The sequence below is a fragment of the Musca autumnalis genome, unplaced genomic scaffold (assembly GCF_047663935.1).
Source record: "Musca autumnalis isolate F117 unplaced genomic scaffold, ASM4766393v1 scaffold_1, whole genome shotgun sequence".
Taxonomy (NCBI): domain Eukaryota; kingdom Metazoa; phylum Arthropoda; class Insecta; order Diptera; family Muscidae; genus Musca; species Musca autumnalis.
In genome coordinates this window covers 219,556,841-219,577,657 of record NW_027411644.1, presented here as the reverse complement: position 1 = coordinate 219,577,657, position 20,817 = coordinate 219,556,841, and the positions used below count along the sequence as shown (strand labels likewise).

General features: G+C 36.0%; 1 protein-coding gene across 1 annotated transcript in view; it reads right to left on the bottom strand.

The window, feature by feature from the left end:
• LOC141390543 (uncharacterized) overlaps positions 1 to 20,817 on the bottom strand; it is a 126,597-nt gene that overhangs the window by 78,285 nt on the left and 27,495 nt on the right. The gene's annotated exons all lie outside the window — the stretch shown is intronic.

The following is a 20,817-nucleotide window of genomic DNA, read 5'->3' as shown; positions in this document are numbered from 1 at the left end:
GGGTCTTTTCAGTCCTTTTTGGACATTTGAACTTGCCGTCAAAAATGTGGATAAGGATACAAGTTCAAAAGTGTTGCGGAGGAAGTACTTCAAGTAATGAACCGACACAGTCCATTAGTCAGTGGATCATCGCATAAATTTTGGACAAACAGAACCACAACGAACAACATCGGTATACATTTTCAAAGGATCTTCGAACAGACCGTAAGCTGCACATAGACACCGATATGGGCACTTAGGAGAGGGCCGATATGGGCCATTTTAGAAGTAAAACTAAATTTGGACAAACTATTATGAAATCCAAAGTTTGGACCAAATTGGTTGTCACGTTCAAGAGATATCGTTCATACCATGCTAGTGAAATTATTTAAATATTAGGGGGAGGTACCGGTAGCAGGGTTTAAAAGCCTGCATCTAAAAACATTAGCATTAGCTGTACACTTCAACTGCTACACAATATTCACACACACGGCTAAATAAGCAACCGAACGCATATTTATTTTTGTACATTTTTGCTTATTTCGTTTTTTACGCCTAATCTTTTTTTCGTTAGGCATAATCGACAACCACGCTACATATTTAGCAGTCGGCTGACCATTCGTCGCAGCGAATTAGCCAGAGAGGGTGTTTTTTGTCATTAGAGTTGCCAACGCAGTAATAAAAGAGATGTCATTTAATGTCAAAATGTTCCCATCATATGGTAGAACCTAAGGAATACTAATTATTATTGTTTAAAAATAAAAAAATATATATTTTGAACGGCTTCACCAAAAATTCACATGTCCTTTGAACGAAAAAGTGGAATTAATTATATCGTGATTTTTAATGCATTACACTGGTAACCCTGATCTCAAAAACAATTGTTTGCTGAAAACATGGCTAAGCCGTTGAAATTTTCTTGCTTATTCTCTTTTCTGATATGTGTTGATCATGTGTGCTGCAAAATATGAGTATGCGTGTCCGACGCTTTTTTATTAAAGCAACAATATCAAATAGCATCAGCATCGCTAGCAATATTTTTGTGAAATTTGTTGCTACATGTTGCCGTTGTCCATTGTTGCTAAACATATTTCGAAGAAATTTTAGCAGGCAAAGCTGCAAATATTCGGTGCTTTTGCTAATATGGCGTTAGCATTTTAAACCCTGACCGGAAGTTATAGACCGGTATTGCCCATCTTCGAACTGAAACTACGTTTAGACAAAATATGACGAAGGTAACAATTTGGACCAAATCGGTTGATCAGTTCGAGAGTTATCATGCTGAAGGGAGTCTTTATAGACGAGCTGAAGGGAGTCTTTATAGACGAACAGAAAGGAGTCTTTTTAGACGAGGTGAAGGGAGTCTTTATAGACGAGGTGAAGGGAGTCTTTATAGACGAGTTGAAGGGAATCTTTATAGTCGAGCTGAAGGGAGTCTTTATAAACGAGCAGAAAGGAGTCTTTATAGACGAGCGGAAGGGAGTCTTTATAGACGAGCGGAAGGGGGTCTTTATAGACCTGCTGAATGGAGTCTTTATAGACCAGCTGAACGAAGTCTTTATAGACGAGCGGAAGGGAGTATTTATAGACGAGCGGTAGGGAGTCTTTATAGACGAGCGGAAGGGAGTCTTTATAGACTAGCTGAATGGAGTCTTTATAGACGAGCGGAAGGGAGTCTTTAAGACGAACGGAAGGGAGTCTTTAAGACGAGCGGAAGGGAGTCTTTAAGACGAGCGGAAGGGAGTCTTAATGACGAGCGGAAGGGAGTCTTTAAGACGAGCGGAAGGGAGTCATTAAGACGTGCTGAAGGGAGTCTTTATAGACCAGCTGAATGGAGTTCGGGGTGTTTTCTCAAGAAACCTGGACCTGGCCCTAAAAGAAATTTTACCGTCGTAATTGAGGCGGCGAATGCAAGTTGCTTCAAAAAAAATGAAAGTGATTCGAGAGCAGGTCTTAAAGTAAACTTATCCGAAATTTTGTGTGGGAGGTACCCGAAGGAGTGGACAACTTTAGTCCATATAGGAACCTGATCTATATATGGTAGATATATTAGAATGGGTAAAGTTTGAAACAAATCTGGCACTCCCTAAAAGAATTATCGTGTGCACTATTTTTCCGAACATTTTTGAGCTTTTGTGGGGGAGGTACCAGAAGGAGTGAAACGATTTGGTTTATCTTCAAACTCAGACTTAGTTCGGACAAAATATACCGAAAGCCAAATTTTGGACCGAATCGGCAGATCCGTTCGAGAGTTATCTTGCGTTCCAACTACTACACACGGTGTAAAAGGGGTTTTTGGCACCTTTTAAGCTATTTTCTCAGGAAGTATAGGCTTGCCCCTAATGAGACTTATAACGACGTATGGGCGGCAGTGAATACAAGTTGCTACAACAAAAATCAAAGCGATTCGAGAGCAGGTCCTAAACTGAACTTTTCCGAAATTTTGTGTGGGAGGTACCCGAAGGAGTCTGCCGATTGAGTCCATATTGGAACCTTATCTAAGTCTGGTAAAATTTTCAAGATGTGCAAAGTATGGACCAAATCGGTTACTCCCTTCAAGAGTTTTCATGTGCTCAAATTTTCCGAAAATTTTCGAACTTTTGTGGGGGAGGTACCCGAAGGAGTGGACCGATATGGTCCATCTTCGAACTTAAATTAAGTTTGGACAAACTGTTACGAATGCTACATTTTTGAATCGATCGGTAGCTTATTTCGAGAGACGGACATTGCTAAATCGACTCCAAATTGTCTGAAACGGATTTCGTCCAAACATACTTGGGGTCTAAAACCATTATTTCAATGAGGCACATTTTGCACGTATGAAAGTGTATATGAGGAAAAGTCAGAATTTTTTGATATTCCATTTGAAAAAAATTGAAAATTTTAGTTGACGCTACATAAACGATGGCTTCCTACATACTATATGTTTACTGAGGTCCCATAACTTTAGTGAAAAAGTTGCACATTTTCGCGGAAATTAGGAAAGAATTTCAAACAATTGGTAGTTTGCAACTTGTTTTAATAAAATTCAACCTGTTTATACAAGAAAAAAGAAAACTATACATATTCGTTTAGTGGTTTGCATATTATAGCAAAAACAAAAAAAATATATTGAGGAAATTTATAAAATTTTTGTAAGAGGAAATATTTATTAAAATTTATTTTATTTTATTTATTTGAAGAAAATGTACGAAACATAGGTAGGAGTTATTCTTCTATTTTAGTTAAAGTTTTACGCAAAAAATCACATTTTTGATTCTAATCACTTCTCAAATACACGCTAACATCTAGCGGAAGATATGGGTATCGTTCAAATAAATGTTGGTTTCCTTTAAATGGGTTATAATCTTGAAATAAAACTGTATCGGTTGATGTTCATTTTGAAATGCGTGTAAATCGCGAAATCCTCAAAATCACTTGATGCGCATGCGGTTTACCAACACACTGTGTTACAACACTGTGTGTTACTGTGATGCTGTCTGGGCTACATAGTCAATATACATATCAAATTATGCGTAATCGCTAGCACTTTAATACTGGTATATGTTTTCTGAAATACCCGAATGCGCGTTGTAGTTAAATCAAAAATACAAAAAACACCTAAAATCTGGCTTTAAAATGTCTGCATTCATAATAACAGTCTAAGCAGCCAGAGCAGAAGAGAGAAGAAGATCTCCCACAGTTTCAGGGATGATAGCATCTCGGATGACATCATTGACAGAAGAGGATGAAACTATGTACACGACATTGATCCATATATCCATCTCCAGTCTTGATAATGCACCCTAATCCGTTTGAAAGGATGCTGGACCGATCTGATCTGTTGGACCGGACTTATTAGCGTAGAACAAATCGGACAAGCCATTACTTCTTAGGCAGGAAGGATTGCAGGTATGCACAGTGGTCGCTGCCATAGGCAAAATTAACAAGTAAAAAAGCATTAAGTTCGGCCGGGCCGAACTTTTCATACCCTCCACCATAAAATATTCATTCCTGTCCCCAACTTTATGTGAGTACGTTAAAATGTCAGATAATGTAAAAAATTAACAATTTTTTGTTGCAGAAGTTTTGTTGACTTTTAAATTTCAAATTACAGAAAGTTCGTCCAAAAAATAAAGCTAAGGTACGAAAAATCGGGAGGTTTGTTTTGGGGCTATACAAAAACATGGACCTACGTTCGGTTAAGCATTTTAAGTAAAATCCTCAAAGTACCAAAAATCGGGAAGTATCGTTATATTGGGGCTATGTTGAAAATTGTTGATGCAGATGTGTGGTGACCACTACAACCTTCAAATGTCAACTTACAGTTAGTTCTGTTAAAAATTGTAGCTAAAATTGAGGAACCGTTACAAGGGAGCTATATCCGAACATGGACCTATGTTGACAATTTTTGATGGAGAGGTGTTGTGACCACTAAGAACTTCGAATGTCAAATTACTGCTAGTTCGGTTTAATATTGTAGCTAAAATCATCAAATTTCTGAAAATCGGGAGGTACCGTTATATGGGGGCTTTCTTGACAATTTTTGGTGGAGAGGTGTGGTGACCACTAAGAATTTCAAATGTCAAATGTTCAAATTACAGATAATTCGGTTAAAACTTGTTGGTAAAATTCTCAAAATACCTGAAATCGGGCGGTAACGTTATATGGGGGCTATTCCAAAACATGGACCTATGTCCACTAGTTATATAAGTTTATTCACATTTAAGAACCCTAAATGTCAATTGATAGCTAAATCGGTCTGAAAATGTAGATAAAAACGTCAAAATGCTGTAAATCGGGGGTACCGTTATATGGGGGCTATACCAAAACGTGGACCTATGTCCACAATTTCTAATATATAAGTTTACTAACACTTAAGAACCCTAAATGTCAAATTATAGCTAAATCGGTCTAAAAATGTAGCTAAAAACGTCAAAATACCGCAAATCGGGGGTACCGTTATATGGGGGCTATACCAAAACGTGGACCTATGTCCACAGGTTTTGTTATATATGTTTATTGACACTTAAGAACCCTAAATGTCAAATTATAGCCAAATCGGTCTGAAAATGTAGCTAAAACCGTCAAAATACCGTAAATCGGGGGGTACCGTTATATGGGGGCTATACCAAAACGTGAACCTATGTCCACAACTTCTAATATATAAGTTTACTAACACTTAAGAACCCTAAATGTCAAATTATAGCTACATCGGTCTGATAATGTAGCTAAAAACGTCAAAATACCGTTTATCGGGGAGTACTGTTATATGGGGGCTATAACAAAATGTGGACCTATGTCCACAACTTTTGTTATATAAGTTTATTGATACTTAAGAACCCTAAATGTCAAATTATAGCTAAATCGGTCTAAAAATGTAGCTAAAAACGTCAAAATACCGCAAATCGGGGGGTACCGTTATAAGGGGCTATACCAAAATGTGGACCTATGTCCACAAGTTTTGTTATATATGTTTATTGACACTTAAGAACCCTAAATGTCAAATTATAGCCAAATCGGTCTGAAAATGTAGCTAAAACCGTCAAAATACCGTAAATCGGGGGGTACCGTTATATGGGGGCTATATCAAAACGTGGACATATGTCCACAACTTCTAATATATAAGTTTACTAACACTTAAGAACCCTAAATGTCAAATTATAGCTACATCGGTCTGATAATGTAGCTAAAAACGTCAAAATACTGTATATCGGGGGGTACCGTTATATGGGGGCTATACCAAAACGTGGACCTATGTCCACAAGTTCTGTTATATATGTTTATTGACACTTAAGAACCCTAAGTGTCAAATTATAGCCAAATCGGTCTGGAAATGTAGGTAAAAACGTCAAAATACCGTAAATCGGGGGGTACCGTTATATGGGGGCTATACCAAAACGTGGACCGATATAGCCCATCATCGAACTTGACCTGCCTGCAAACAAAAGACGCATTTTCCCAATTTCAGCGTCCTATCTCCATTTTTGTGGATGCTAGAGTGATTACCACAGACGGACGGACGGACGGACGTGCTCAGATCGACTTAGAATTTTACCCTGATCAAGAATATATATACTTTATTTCAATGCGTTACAAACGGAAAACAAACTTAATATACCCTCCATACTATGGTGGAGGGTATAAAAATGGAAGTATAATTTTTGGTACCATATGTGTTCATATTTACTACTAACATGTTAGATTTCTCTAAAATAAATGTGTTATGGATTATTTATTACTGTCCTCTTTGAGAATAGCATTAACAAAGAGAAACTCTAACAGGTTGGATTTCCAGGTGAATTCAGTGCAAAAGTTACGTGAAACTAAAATATTAATATCAAATTAAATGAACTCTATATTGACCAAACTTAATTCGAATATTGAAAAACAAGGCATTAACTTCATTTTTATGCAGTTTTGTTTTTGTTAATTTTTTGATTCATTACTGAATACGTGTGTTGACTGAAGGACTTCTGTAATGTCATTTCTTCAGTATTATTACATTTCATGTAAAGTTTTATTTATGTTCCTCCTCTTCCCCCCAACGAAACATTTTTTAAAGATTAGTAGCAGTCTAAAGATTCTAGTTTCAAAATATCACCTGCACCTTTCCGCATCCCAAAATACTAAGGATACTTTTCAGGGAGTTTTTGTCATTTTTTCAAATGGGCAGGTAATACATTTCAGCTTTTTAAATATATAGAAGAGACATTGTGCGGTCCAGTTATGTGAAGGATACGTCAAGATGTGGTCCTCGATGTAAAATTCGGAAAATTCAGTCATTTTGATTGATTATTACGGACAACATCAAAGGGTGGACCTAATTAATCGACCATTTTCTGGGGTAGCCTACCTCCAGGAATGATTACGTGGCATTTCGGCCATTTCGAATTAATAATTTATATAAAACCTTCAAAATTCCGAAAATCGGGTGGTACCATTATATGGGGACCCTATCAAAACATGGACCCAATTCAAAAATGTTTTACATGAAGATTTTCTAAGACTAAGTAATACAGATAACCAAATTTTAGCCAATTTCATTGAAAGATGTGGTCAAGCTTTTTTCACGACTCCGACTCCAGCAACATTTGCTAGACTCCGACTCCGAAACCCTGGTAGGTAATAAGGATCCGAATACTATTCGCGAAAGGGAATTTCAGCTAATAAGAATGAACTTTAAGTTTGCAAGTAAGTTCGAGGGGATCTATGTGTATTTAAATTCCAATTTTATCTGTATGGGTTCCGTACTGCACAGCACGACAACAGCGCTGCATGCCGTTCCACACATATTAGTCGAGGACTCAACCAGAGCATTTATATGTGCGGACACCAGTCGCACATGGACTGAAACAGTGGATTCCCGTACAGTGAAACACTGGGTTCCCCAAGGTGGAGCTATACTTCCGGAACTGTTTTACCTCTGTATTGCAACCCTTCCAGACGGAATTGTGATCGTAACATGGACTGCAGTGGTGATCACTGAGTTGAATGTCAGAATTTCGACCACCAACTACATCAAGATTCTCAGGTGTCACGTTCGACAGTACGTTCACGACATATCTACCCCAGGACCACAAGAATATTATGACGTAGTGGTCTAAAACTTCCTAGTTATACGGTGATGATCTACCGAAAAAATGATTCCCAAAATAAGATCCAATTCCAAAATGCGCCATGCCGATGCATTTCTTCACGTACTTCCTCCGCAACACTTTTGACCTTTAATCCAAATATATACTTTTGTCGGCAAATCGTACGTCTAAAACGGGCCGCAAAGTCGAAAAACATCCTAAGTCCATAATTACTGGGCAAAATGATGTTGATTATGTAACCTGTAGTGGATTTGCCCACCACAGGCTGGGGGTATATCTCTGTCGGCAAAGCCGACTGATACTTTTTTACATGTTGTAGCCAGTATTCGACCTGTCCATTAGGGCTATAACCAAAAAAACACCACCACAAAGTCGTGCAGGGCATGGAAAACTATATAGAGAATATGGGGTCATTTGCAACGAATTCGCGAAAGTTACAGGCTGTTTTTGTAGACTTTGCCTGTGAGAATCGTATTTGTTTTCTACAAAAATACAACACCAGTACTATGTGGGGAATTTTGTCCTAATAATGAAAACGCGTTTCTAAAATCGATTCGGTGAAAAAAGTTTCCGCGTCCACCGTGATTACTAAAACCCTTTTGATATTTTTTCTACTTAAAATTTTAAATTTCCTTTGTTTGAATAAATATTTATTGAAAATAAAAACAATTCTCACAGGCAGTCATTAAAAACGGCCTGTAACGTTCGCGAATTTGTTGCAAATGACACCATATTCTCTTGTCCGATAGGTACAAAAAATATAAGCATAAAACTCACGAGTTTATAAAGAAAAACCAAAAATTGCAATAGTGTCAAAAGTTCCTAATATGCTCCGAAATGGCGCGATTTGAGAACAAAATGGTCCAGGACAGTTTGATATTGATTTTAAATAAGATTACAAAAAAACAAGTAAGAAAAGTCTATAGTCGGACGGAGCCGACCATGGGATACCCTATACCACTATCCCTGGACAATCGCTCTCCACGGAACTTCTTTTCAATGATTGTGAAAATTTAATTATCAAATATCAGAGATGTAATGTACTTATGACCAAAACCAAAAAGTTATCTAGCGTGACAAAGACATTTTTGTAGCAGGAAAGGAAAATTTAGTTCACACAAACTAAAATGTAATGAAACCCACTTATGTAGTACTACTACTTCCGTTGTTTAACCGCTACGTTATTGAAATTTTTACAAATTTCACACAAAAGTTTCTGTCCATTTAACCCGCTAAGTATTATATGATCTTCACGTTGGTTTGTACGCTTCTTCTTCATCATAAACTCAAACTTTGTTTAACATTTTGCGGGTTATTATTTTGACCAACAGAGCCGCTACAAAATTGGTTAAAATTTTGTTTTTGGTCCATATCATCCCCTGAACATTTCACGATCATCACCAAAAGCTAATCATTTCGTTACAATAGGTCCATAATTGCGGCCTTAAGCTTGTTTACAATTTTTAATGGACGGACACACATCGCTAAATCGCTTTATCTCGTCGAGATATGCATTTTGGCATACCAAATAAGGGGTCTAGGACGAATATTTCGTGGTGTTACATAAACTTTTGGAGATACAATATGTAGCATGGGATAAAAATGTGGTTCTCTGCACAGAACCCATTATGTATTAGGCAGTAGGCCCGTTACCTAGCAAACACTTTATTGCAATTTACATCAGAGGAAAGGTCAGTAGTTTTTTTTCCATATGTAGGCTACTTTGCGAAATATATATATGTCCTCAAGGAATTAAAATATCGACCAAAAATAAAATTTTTATATTTTTCATACAAAAGTAATGTTCCATTTGACCCGCTAAAGAATATCAGATCATCATTCAAAATTGTAGGCATCTGTTTCGACCTATACTCTTACCCGGTGCAAAATTTCGTGACTATTGATGTATAATTGCGACTTCTAGCGAATTTATTATTACACTACAAACAAATAACGGAATACTTTAGGCTGTAACTCTGTTATCTGATCATGCACACCAACATAATTGGCATCAATTGAAAGGTCAAGCGTTCCACTTTCAAGTATATCTCACTTGTCCGGAATGTCACTTCCAGGAATTAAGATATAAGCTGTATATTAAAAATTTTAACAATTTTCACACAAAAGTTTTGGTCCATTTAACCCTCTAAATATTATCCGATCGCCATCTCAAATTGCAAGCTTCTCCTTTGTAATATACTCTTACCTTATTTAAAATTACCCGTTGATCGGACTATTATTGAAACCTACAGAGCCGCTAGAAAATTGGATAAATATTATGTTTTTGGTCCATTTCACCCGCTAAATATTTCACGATCATCACCAATAAGAATAGGGATCTATTCTGATCTGAACCCGACCACCATACAAAATTTCGTGACGATCGGTCCATAATTGCGGCCTGGAGCGTGTTTACAATTTATAATGGACAGACGGACGGACGGAGGGACGGACGGACACACATCTCAAAATCGCTTTATCTCGTCGAGATATGAAGATTGGTATACCACATTGGGGGTCTCCGACGAATATTTCGCGGTGTTACATGAATTTTTACCAAAACAAACTTATAATACCCTTTTCCACATTGTGGTATAGGGTATAATAAAAATTTTAATGAAAAGCAAATATGTTGTTATAACAGGTAAAATTAAAAAATGCATTACTGAACTTCGATGCATTTGGTGCGGAAACTTTTTTCGCCATAGAGAAAAATTAACACCGTATTTCATAATAGTTTTTTTATACTCTACACGGCTATGTGGTGGTATTTTTGATATTTGCAAAAAAGCGCAAAAAGTTATATCCCTACCGTCCATAGATCTCTCAATTCACACAGGTTGAAGGTATATTTCTGTCGACAAAGCCGACTAATACTTTTTGTTAATCTTTAAATTACGATATTTATTTTAAAAATGTTCATATATATAAATGTTTACTCTAATATTAAACCACCAAACCCATTCTAGAACTTACCTATTAATTGATCCATTTATTTGCACAATTTTTTCAATTAAATATTTAATAACTTTATTGGCTGTTAGCACGAGTGTAAACTTTCAAATGGACAAAAATTTTTAATTATGATTTTTATTGCAGCAATAAAATCACCCTTTACAAAATTAATATTTTTGTTTTGCTCAAGTGGTCAGTTACCCTTCTCTCGATTTTACGGACAAGAAGTATGACGTTTAACTAATTGGACATCTGGACTTTTATGTTTTATTTTGCAAAGTAGCAATGTTTTAAGGAGGGAAAAAGGGATGTTGCTTGCATTTTAATAACGCACAATGACAACAACACATGATTTGCATTACCCATACGATGGCAGGCACAATAAAACACACCCTGTGTCCAAGGAACCAAACACAAGAGCGATAAAAACAGGAATGAGTTCCGCACTTCAACCCTTTTTGTCAATTACAAAGCAAACAGAAAACATATCAAACGAGGAATACAAAACAACAACGACAACAAAGTGCATTTGACAAATCAACATATTGAAAGTGATGTCAATAATCTCATATATTTACGATTCGAACAATGCCTGTCACAACAATTTGGCAGCAATATAACGCCAGAGACAAACCTATAAAAACAAACTTTTATTTTTCTCTTTCCAGAACAAAAAGTTAACAAAAAAAACTGAGAACAACAGCTACCCAAAAAAATTAACTGCATTGCAAAGCCATAAATACGGACCAGCATCAATGGACTAGGCAAACGTTTTTATAGGGGCGGACATCATCAAAAGTTTCCACAGCAATAAGGCATTGCAGCCAGCAGCAACACACAAACACACTCAGCAAGAACGTTTGAAAAGCCAATAACCAATGACGTCGAATAGACGTCAGACAAAACGGCTCGATATGTGGACTTCTTCTTTTTATGTTAAAATTAAAAGTAGAGGCGTTGGAAGGTTGGAAGCCTTTCATTGTGATGCCATAAGTACTGCTCAGTGCTCTAAGTAAAGGGGAATGGGTAAAAGCTAATATATCATAGATTTATAACAACAGCTAATGGTTGCTGGCAAATATTCTTAAATAACTGTCCACCTACCTAAAAATGCCAAATGGTAAAAGAAACGAAGTGAAATGAAAACAGAATGTCTAAAGGCGTACTAGAAACATTTCTGATGTCATTCTTGGAAACGGATTTTTTTTTGTTTGTCTGAGAAAGATATGCAGGATATGTAAACAGTACTTAAAGAAGTATTAGTTCTCACATTTCAACTGAGGATGATAATGCTTACAATTGACAAGTCTGCAAAAAAGGTTTCATTTTACAGCCTTATGCTAAGAAGTGCATAACCAACCACTTTGATGCTGTAGAAATATACCTCATCAAAATAATGTTGCAACCAAAACATTTTCAGGGAATTGCAATCGATTTAGAAAACTTTTAAAATATATATATTTTACAAATTAGTGATGGGGAAATGACTAAAGGTAGGTAAAGGTGATTAAAGGTAAATTAGTTTTCCCATATTTGTCTAAACAGATGTGATTTTTATACAAATTTTTATTTGTGTTCACCAAGGCGGATTTAAGAAGGTGATCCAAAAGCGAGTTCAGACCGTAGCACACTGGTCGAAAACATTGATCAAGCGGCGCGAAAGTCAAAAAAGTACAAAATTGCGAAATGTTTTCCATTGTATCGATTAAAGACACTCTAAAATTTTCTTTTTACTTTTTGTTGTTGTAAATATTCACTCAGTTATTCACATTCAACTGCAAGAAATTTTGATGCATCAGATTTTAACAAAATTGTTGCTAAAAACCTGATTTCATATTTGTTTAATTGTTAAATAAATTCGTAATAAAACTAAACAATGTTTATTTTTTATTGATAGGGGAGGGTGTAATTAAATTTTTAAAAAAATGTTTGGGGCCTGAAGTTACATAGTTATAAATATTCAAAAACTATTATTTTTTTATGCTTTTAGTGCAATATACTTTTGTTGAATGGAGCGTAACTACAAAGGTTCTCTAAGGTCCAGTCCCAATTTTGTTTTACTAATTAATTTGGACTTCCTAGATTTCGAATAACCACAATTTAGCTGCAAATCTTGCTGATAAATGGTCTTGAAAAATAGCTGAAATCCTCAAAATACCCAAAATCTGTCACAATTTTTGGTGGGGAAGATGTATAACCAACGAGAACCTGCTATGCCAAAATTCAGCTTATTTGGTCAGAAAATGTAGACAAAATCCTAACAATAACGAATATTGGGAGGTACCTTTATATGGGGACAATATCAAAACGTAGACCTATGTCCACAATTTTTGGTGGAGAATGTTTGTGTCCACTGGGAACCCCAAATACCAAATTACACCTAATTTTAATTTTGCCGGAAAATGTAGCTTTAAACCCCCAAAATACTGAAAATCGGAGGTACCTTTAAAGGGGCCTATACCCAAACGTGGACCTTTGTCCACAATTTCTGGTGGAAAGGTTAAGTGATCACTAGAAACCCTAAGTACCAAATTACAACTAATTTGGAAGGAAAGGGTGGCTTAAATTCTCAAAATACCGAATATCAGGAGGTACCGTTATGTGGGGGCTATACCAAAATATTAGCCGATGTTGTTCATATTTATTACATTATTACCCAAGGACACAGACTGATTTGGTGCACAATTTCAGAAAGATATCTCCATTCGTTTCCAAGTTATTAATTCCGCGCCCCTAGATCAATGATTTCGACCACTATGCGTAGTCTTCAATTGCTGAAACAAGTTTTTGCTTGAAGTATCCACAAAAGTGAGAAGAAAACGAAAAAAATATGTTCATCCAGAAACTGTTTGAGCAAACTGTCGGCAAATATAAAATTATTTGGCCGAGAAAATAGAGAGAAATAAAGAAAATTGCGTTTCGTTTATTCACGCAGAGAAAAACTATTTTTCGATTTTGTTGGAACAACAATATCTACTTTTGTTCCAATAATTCATTTGTTTTCTTCAAACTTTGCAATTGCAAATCCAAAAATAAAATCGTTTGCTCCAAACATACAATACAAAAACAACTTGTGAAATTCCTCAATATTGTAAAAATATTGACAATACCTATGGTAGGAACTATCATAATCTAGAATTTCTGCAAAAAGTATTGTCAGCCCAGAAAACCTGTTACTGAAATTTTTGATTTGATCGTATATAATTCTCATATAAATTTTCCACATAACTTTGGTATAAATATCACGTATAATATTACGAGTATTGACAAACACAACACATGGCCAGGTTTTGCCAGGTTTAACTAAAAAGGCAACAAATTGAATGAAGAAACATAACTATTCCATTGCGCTCATCATCCGAGCACCTACCCCAAACATAAGGAATACCATAAAACCATAACAAACATGAAAAGACAAAACAAATTTCGACCAAAAACATTTCTCAGATTGTGGCGTAACTAAACTATCCAAACACAAAGAAGAATGAGAAAGAAGAAACAAATAAAAACAAGAATCTCATGTTGTACATACACAAACAAAAAACAAAGATACAATAAAAACAAAGATAAGAGGAACTCTGACAAACAAAACTCACTAAAATTGTTTTTTTTTTTTTCATCACGAGATCGAATACCGAGAGAAGAGAATAAAATTGTCGAAGAAAAGAGAATAATATTGTCCAGCAACCCAAAACTATTGTTGGATATGAAAAGAAAACAATTGTTGTAATTAACAAAAACTATTGTTAGAGTCACAATACTATATACGGAATCTAACAATATCTTTACTATACATATTTTGCTCTTCGAATATTGTTGGATCAATCATATTTTTTTCTCTGCGTGTTGTTTGTTGTGGAGAGGGCAAATTTATGCTTGGGAATGAGTGCCTTGTCGGAATTAGATTATTTGCGTATTGATGCGAATGTACAGTATGCAAAACTCATATTCGAATACCCTTCTTTATTTATAGCAGGTATTGCAGAAACAAGTGCATTATTTTATTGGATAGAGAATATATAAGAACAATTTGCCTGAATCAAAAAAATATTTTAACTAGTTCCATCATTTATGGGTACACAGAAAAAAAAAAACAAAAGTATGAATTTTTTTCTAATTCCGTTCACAATTTTTTTGTCCATAATTTGAACGCACTCTTTTAAAGTGATAGGAGAAATTTTTGTATTCATACACATAATATTATTTTTGCAAAAGTATGAATGCTTTTCTAAAATACAAAAAAAATTTTCTGGTTTCCCCTACATTCACCATTATTATTTTTTTTTGTCAACAAAGCACAACAGCCTAAACAAGCACCACTACCACACTAACAAACCAAACAAGTATAGATGTCAATAGCATTATTTTGCATATACAATGTTTTAATTTCTTTAATATAAATGCAACATCTAATAACTCAAGCTAGTGCTGATGGACTCAATATGTATGTATGTACATATGGTTCACATTGTTCTGATTTACAAGATACATAATTCATTAGGAACAAGTAAAAAAGTATCAGTCGGCTTTGCCGACAGAGATATACCCTCAGCATGTGTATATTGAAACAATTGTTTCCAAAAATACGTATATATTCAGAGGGTTTTAAAAATTTTGGGCGTTTGAACCGATGAAAATGTTGATTAGGATTAAAGATCAAAAGTTTTGCGGTAGAGATACTAAAAGGAATGGATCGACATTGACCGTTATGGAAGTGGATCTCCAGCCGCAACATATGGTGCCACAGGGGGTTTTTACACTCTTCGGGCTGTTTGCTCAAGAAGTATAGACTTGCCCCTAAAAAAACTTTTAACATCGTAAATGAGGCAGCGAATGCAAGTTGCTTCAACAAAAATCAAAGTGATTCGATATCAGGTCTTAAAGTGAACTTATCCGAAATTTTGTATGGGAGGTACTGGATAGAGTGGACAAATATAGTCCATATTTGAACCTGATCTATATCTGGTAGATATATTAGGATGTGTGAAGTATAGACCCATTCGGCCACTCCCTTCAAGAGTTACCGTACGAACAATTTTTCCGAACATTTTTGAACTTTTGTGGGGGAGGTACCTGAAGGAGTGGACCGATATGGCTTATCTTCAAACATAAACTATGTTTGGACAAAATAGTACTAAGACCATATTTTGGACCGAATCGGCAGATCCGTTCGCGAGTTATCGTGCGCTCCAACCACCTTACACGGTGTCATAGGGGTTTTTTTTACAACTTTCATGCTATTTTCTCAGGAAGTATGGACTTGCCCCTGATGAAACTTGTACCGTTGTATGGAGGGCAGTGAATACAAGTTGCTAAAACAAAAATCAAAGCGATTCGAGAGATGGCCCTAAACTGAATTTTTCCGAAATTTTGTGTGGGAGGTACCCGAAGGAGTGGACCTATTGAGACCATATTGGAACCTCATATTACTCTGGTAGAAAGTTTACACTATACAAAGTATGGACCAAATCGGTCACTCCCTTCAAGAGTTATCGTGCGCACAAACTTTCCGAACATTTTCGAACTTTTGTGGGGGAGGTACCGGAAGGGGTGGATCGATGTAGCTCATCTTCGAACTTAAACTAAGTTTGGGCAAAATATTACGAAAGCCAAAATTTGAACCGAATCAGTTCATCCGTTCGAGAGTTATCGTGCGCTCCAGCCAGCAGGACAGACAGACAGACAGACGGACGGACATGGCTAGATCGACTCCAAATTGTCTGAAACACATTTCGTCCAAACATACTTGGGGTCTAAAACCATTATTTCGATGAGGCACATTTTCATCGTATCAAAGTGTATATACCCTCCTTAGCCTAAAGGCTGAGGGTATAAAAATCAATTAGAAGAGAAACGTTTAAAGAGCAATAATTACAAAATTAAATAAAAATTTCAAAATAAAATAAAAAACAAAATTTTTATAGAAAAAATAAATTTATACAAAATATAAACAGAGTAAATTGTTCTTGCTTTAAAGAAGATTATTTTGAAATGAATGAATTGGTTCATATTTTGCAAAAGATAATAGACATATATCCCATGTTTATGTTTCATTCAAAAAAGAAACCAGTATTTATTGTTTTATGAATTAGGTTCATACAATGTAAAAATTTGAACATTGGAAACAATTTTTGAAAACTATTCATAAATTGAATGAATTTGTTTTTTCTGTGTAGATGGCGTTCAGAGTCGAGACAAAATTCATATTCGAACAGCTTAAGGCACTACATTTTTGCTCTCGAACGGATGAACCGATTTGGTCCAAAATTAGGCTTTCGTAATATTTTGTCCAAACTTAGTTTATGTTCGAAGATGGCCGATACGGCCCATCGTCCACTCCTTCCGGTACCTCCCCCACAAAAGTTCGAAAATGTTTGGAAAATTTGTGCGCACGATAATTCTTGAAAGGGGTAACGGATTTGGTCCATAATTTGCACATCGTAAACTTACTACCAGATATAGATGAGGTTCCAATATGAATTCTATCGGTCCACTCCTTCGGGTACCTCACAAAAAAATTTTGAAAAAGTTCAGTTTAGGACCTGATCGCTATTCTGTCGTTTTAATTTTTGTTGTGGCAACTTGAATTTGCTGCTCCATTACAAAGGTTTTATCAGTTCAGTTTAGGACCTACTTTTGTGTCGTTTTGATTTTTGTTGTAGCAACTTGTATTTGCTGCCCCCATTACGAAGGTTTTATCAGGGGCAAGTCCATACTTCATGAGAAAATAGCCAGAAAGTTGTAAAAATTCCCTATGGCACGATGTGTAGTGGTTGGAGCGCACGATAACATGAATATGGACTATATATGTCAACGTACCTGAAGGAAAAATGCGCTTTTAGTTTTGTTGTAGCAACTTGTATTCGCTGCCCTATTACGACGTTGCAAGTTTTTTTCATGGGCAACTTCACTTGCAAGCAAAACCAAATCTTTCCCACTGCTATACGTTCGTTGAGTCTCAACGAAAAACACATAACTAATTTGTTGGTATTGCCTATTAACAGCAACAAACCACACATTTGACGGTGCCCGGTCTCACAATTAGGTTGGCTTTTTTATTTGGAATGACGACTTCTATTTTGCTTTTCAAAATAGTCAGGCTAAATCCCATAGTCGCATAGGAGTGGGAAAGATTTGGTTTTGTTTGCAAGTGAAGTTGCTCAAATAAAAAACGCCAACCCTCCTAATTGTGAGACCGGGCACTGTCAAATGTGTGGTTTGTTGCTGTTAATAGGCAATGACAAGAAATTAGTTATGTGTTTTTCGTTAAGACTCAACGAACGCATAGCAGTAGGAAAGATCAGTAGTGGGATTCTGTAACTCATTTTTGCTGTTATCGATAATTGTCGGTAAAATTAAAATGCTTATAATTTCGATAATTAACGAAATTTTTCGGTAAGTTAACGATAAATAAAAAGTAGTCGCTAGCCTCTACCGACACAAACAGTGATGCCAACTTTTCTTTATGTTTTTAGTCATAATTTTGCGATTTAATTTTACCGATTTTTGTCGGTAACAGCAAAAATGAGTTACAGAATCCCACTACAGGTTTTGTTTGCAAATGAAGTTGCTCGAGTTTAGGTAGTGCCAAAGAAATTCTCGATCTCAGTGTTTCTTTGGACACTTATCTATTTGAGCGAGCAATTGACACTTAAGTATAAAAAGCTTCTTGTTGAAAACCAAGAAACAATGGAACTAATGAAGATTTGTGGCGAGATCTGAAACTATAGTCTTCCCTGCCTTACCCCTTGGTAAACATCGCCAATTTTTCCCACTAATAAAATAAAGTTGTTTTAATAAATATTAAAACAACGACTATCGGATTAAGCCTGAAAAGCAAAATAGAAGTCGTCATCCCAAATAAAAAACGCACAGGGATGGCTGAAGGACGGTATGGCAAATGTGAAAATTTAACCCAAGTAGCCTGTACAAAAATTAGATTTCTCACTCCCACAACATCATCTAAAATTCGAGGGAAACTAAAAAAGTTTCTGGCCTAGGCAACACGCAGTGTTGCCAAACGCCATTTGAAATTTTTTTTTTTTGGAAAGTTTGACAGTTTTTAGGCTAAACGTACTCAGGACACTTTGACATACGATCATGTGTTGTGTTGTTTACAGTGGCTTGACTGAGACATCTCCAAAACATGGTTTTTGAATGCTTTACAGCATCTTCTGGCGATTGCTGCTATTTTTCGGACCCATACACATAGTTCCGTGATTCGTCACCTAGATCCATCTTATAAGCGTCTTTCGAAGCACCGCGATCGTATTTTTCGAAATCTCTTGCAACGATCAACACGGGATCCAATGAGAAAACCCCCATTTTGCCGCCAAGCCATATGAAATGTTGGTTGGTGGAATAAATCCTTAAGGATGCCTCTATCTTATGGTATATAACATGGCGATCTTGCATTATCCGCTCACACACGGCTTATTTTTTTTGGCACAACGGCCGTTTTTTGGACGACCCTCACGAACTTCGTTTTTTGTCGATGGTCGGCTACGATTGAATTCATTAAACCAGTTTTTCATAGTGCTATAGGATAGTCGACATACAAAGATTTAATTTGATCGGTGCACTCTTGCCGTGATTATGCACGTCGAAAGTGGTGAAAAATTATCGGAGGAAAATGTTCACAAGTAAATTCCATTTTTTTTTTGCAAAGTGATTTTTCAAATTCACTGTACACAACTCAACACGTGGTCGTACATCAAACAGTACTGAGAACGGTTATGCTAAAAAAATGTGAAACTTTTCAATGGAAATGGAAAGTGGCATCTGGCAACTCGGCGTATCGCTTAGGCCAGAAACTTTTTTAGTTTCCTTCGTATTAACTTTCCAAATAGTTTTGGTGTTCACTTACATATACATGATACATGCCGAAAGGTAAATGTTTACATTTTGAATTTTTAATTTGCCAAAGGAATCAAATATTTAAATTATGTTTACCAACAACTTTATAGACGGCAACAATAATAACAACAACAATAAATAACAAACTCTCATACCAAAAAAAGCTATTTTAGCACAAAACCAAACAGAATTTGCAGTGGTATTGTTATCACAAAGTTAATTCTATTGACATTCACAACAATTGGCCGAATGACAGAGGACGAATATTGTGGGGGCAAGTAACAGGAATGGATATTTGGTATTTGTTTTCTATACGAAATTGTCATATGCCAGTTGATATTGCCTGCTGTCATAAGGCTGGAAAGACATTGGAATATGGAATGGGAACAAGGTGTTGTCGCGCTATTATTTGTAGTCCATTCTTCAATGAGAAGGACTATTTTCCCCTTATTGTTTTTCCAGACATTGTTTGGTGTTTAAGCTCCCCATCTTTTTGCTATACAGTTTTGCATGGGCAAAAGCCTTTGCAGATTATTTATAAAAGACGATTCTTTTTGTTTTCTGTTGTGCAAACAAAGCTTCCAAGTGATATGGCCTAAGAACCCAACTGTGACATGTCTTTAAAGGAATTAATTCTTAGATGTCAATTTAAATGACTGGTCTTAGAGGAATGTCAGAGCTAAACACTTTATTTGGAGTAGATTAATTCCACAGATACGGGCGTAAATGACAAATTAAGATGTGCTACTTAGAAGAAGAGAAACAACAATCAATATACTAGAAAAAAAAACTCGCAAAACGTATTAAAACTAATTTGCCTTCACATGACCAGTAAGGTCTATACATATGACTTAGAACCTTTTTTCTATCTATTCGCTGGTCACACTCAGAGCCACAATTCCCCTGGAATCCAGGGAAAAAAATACATAGATACATATTTTCCCACAACTCTAAAAGGGACAAAGGAGACTTCTCTCATATCAATTAGTGCACACTGATTATCGTGGAGTCGGAACGGCGTGTCTTACGACACCACTTGTAGAGAAGTTTTTCAAGGCCAAAATGTCTTCTATAAGAGGACCATCTAAATATTTAATTCTGAAACAGAAGTGGTCGTATATGGCAAGAAGGAGACTTTCCAACAGACTTTTACGGGAAGAAAATCGTTTAAAGCACTTCTATACAAAGAAGACATTTCAAAGGTCTTCTACGGAAAGAAGGAATTTTAAAGGTATTCTGAGGAAAGAAGAAAACGCTTTAAGTCTTGTTGGGGAAGAACAACTTCCAAAAGACTTCTGCAGACAAAAGCCCTATAAAGTTCTTCCAAATCCAAATTCATAGAAAAAACATTTTCTAAAGGTCTTCTGTAGGAAAAAGTCTTTCTAAATGGAATGAGATGCCGACCTTCTAAAGAGTTTCTCTGAGAAGGGGAAGAAGAAGCCGACCATCT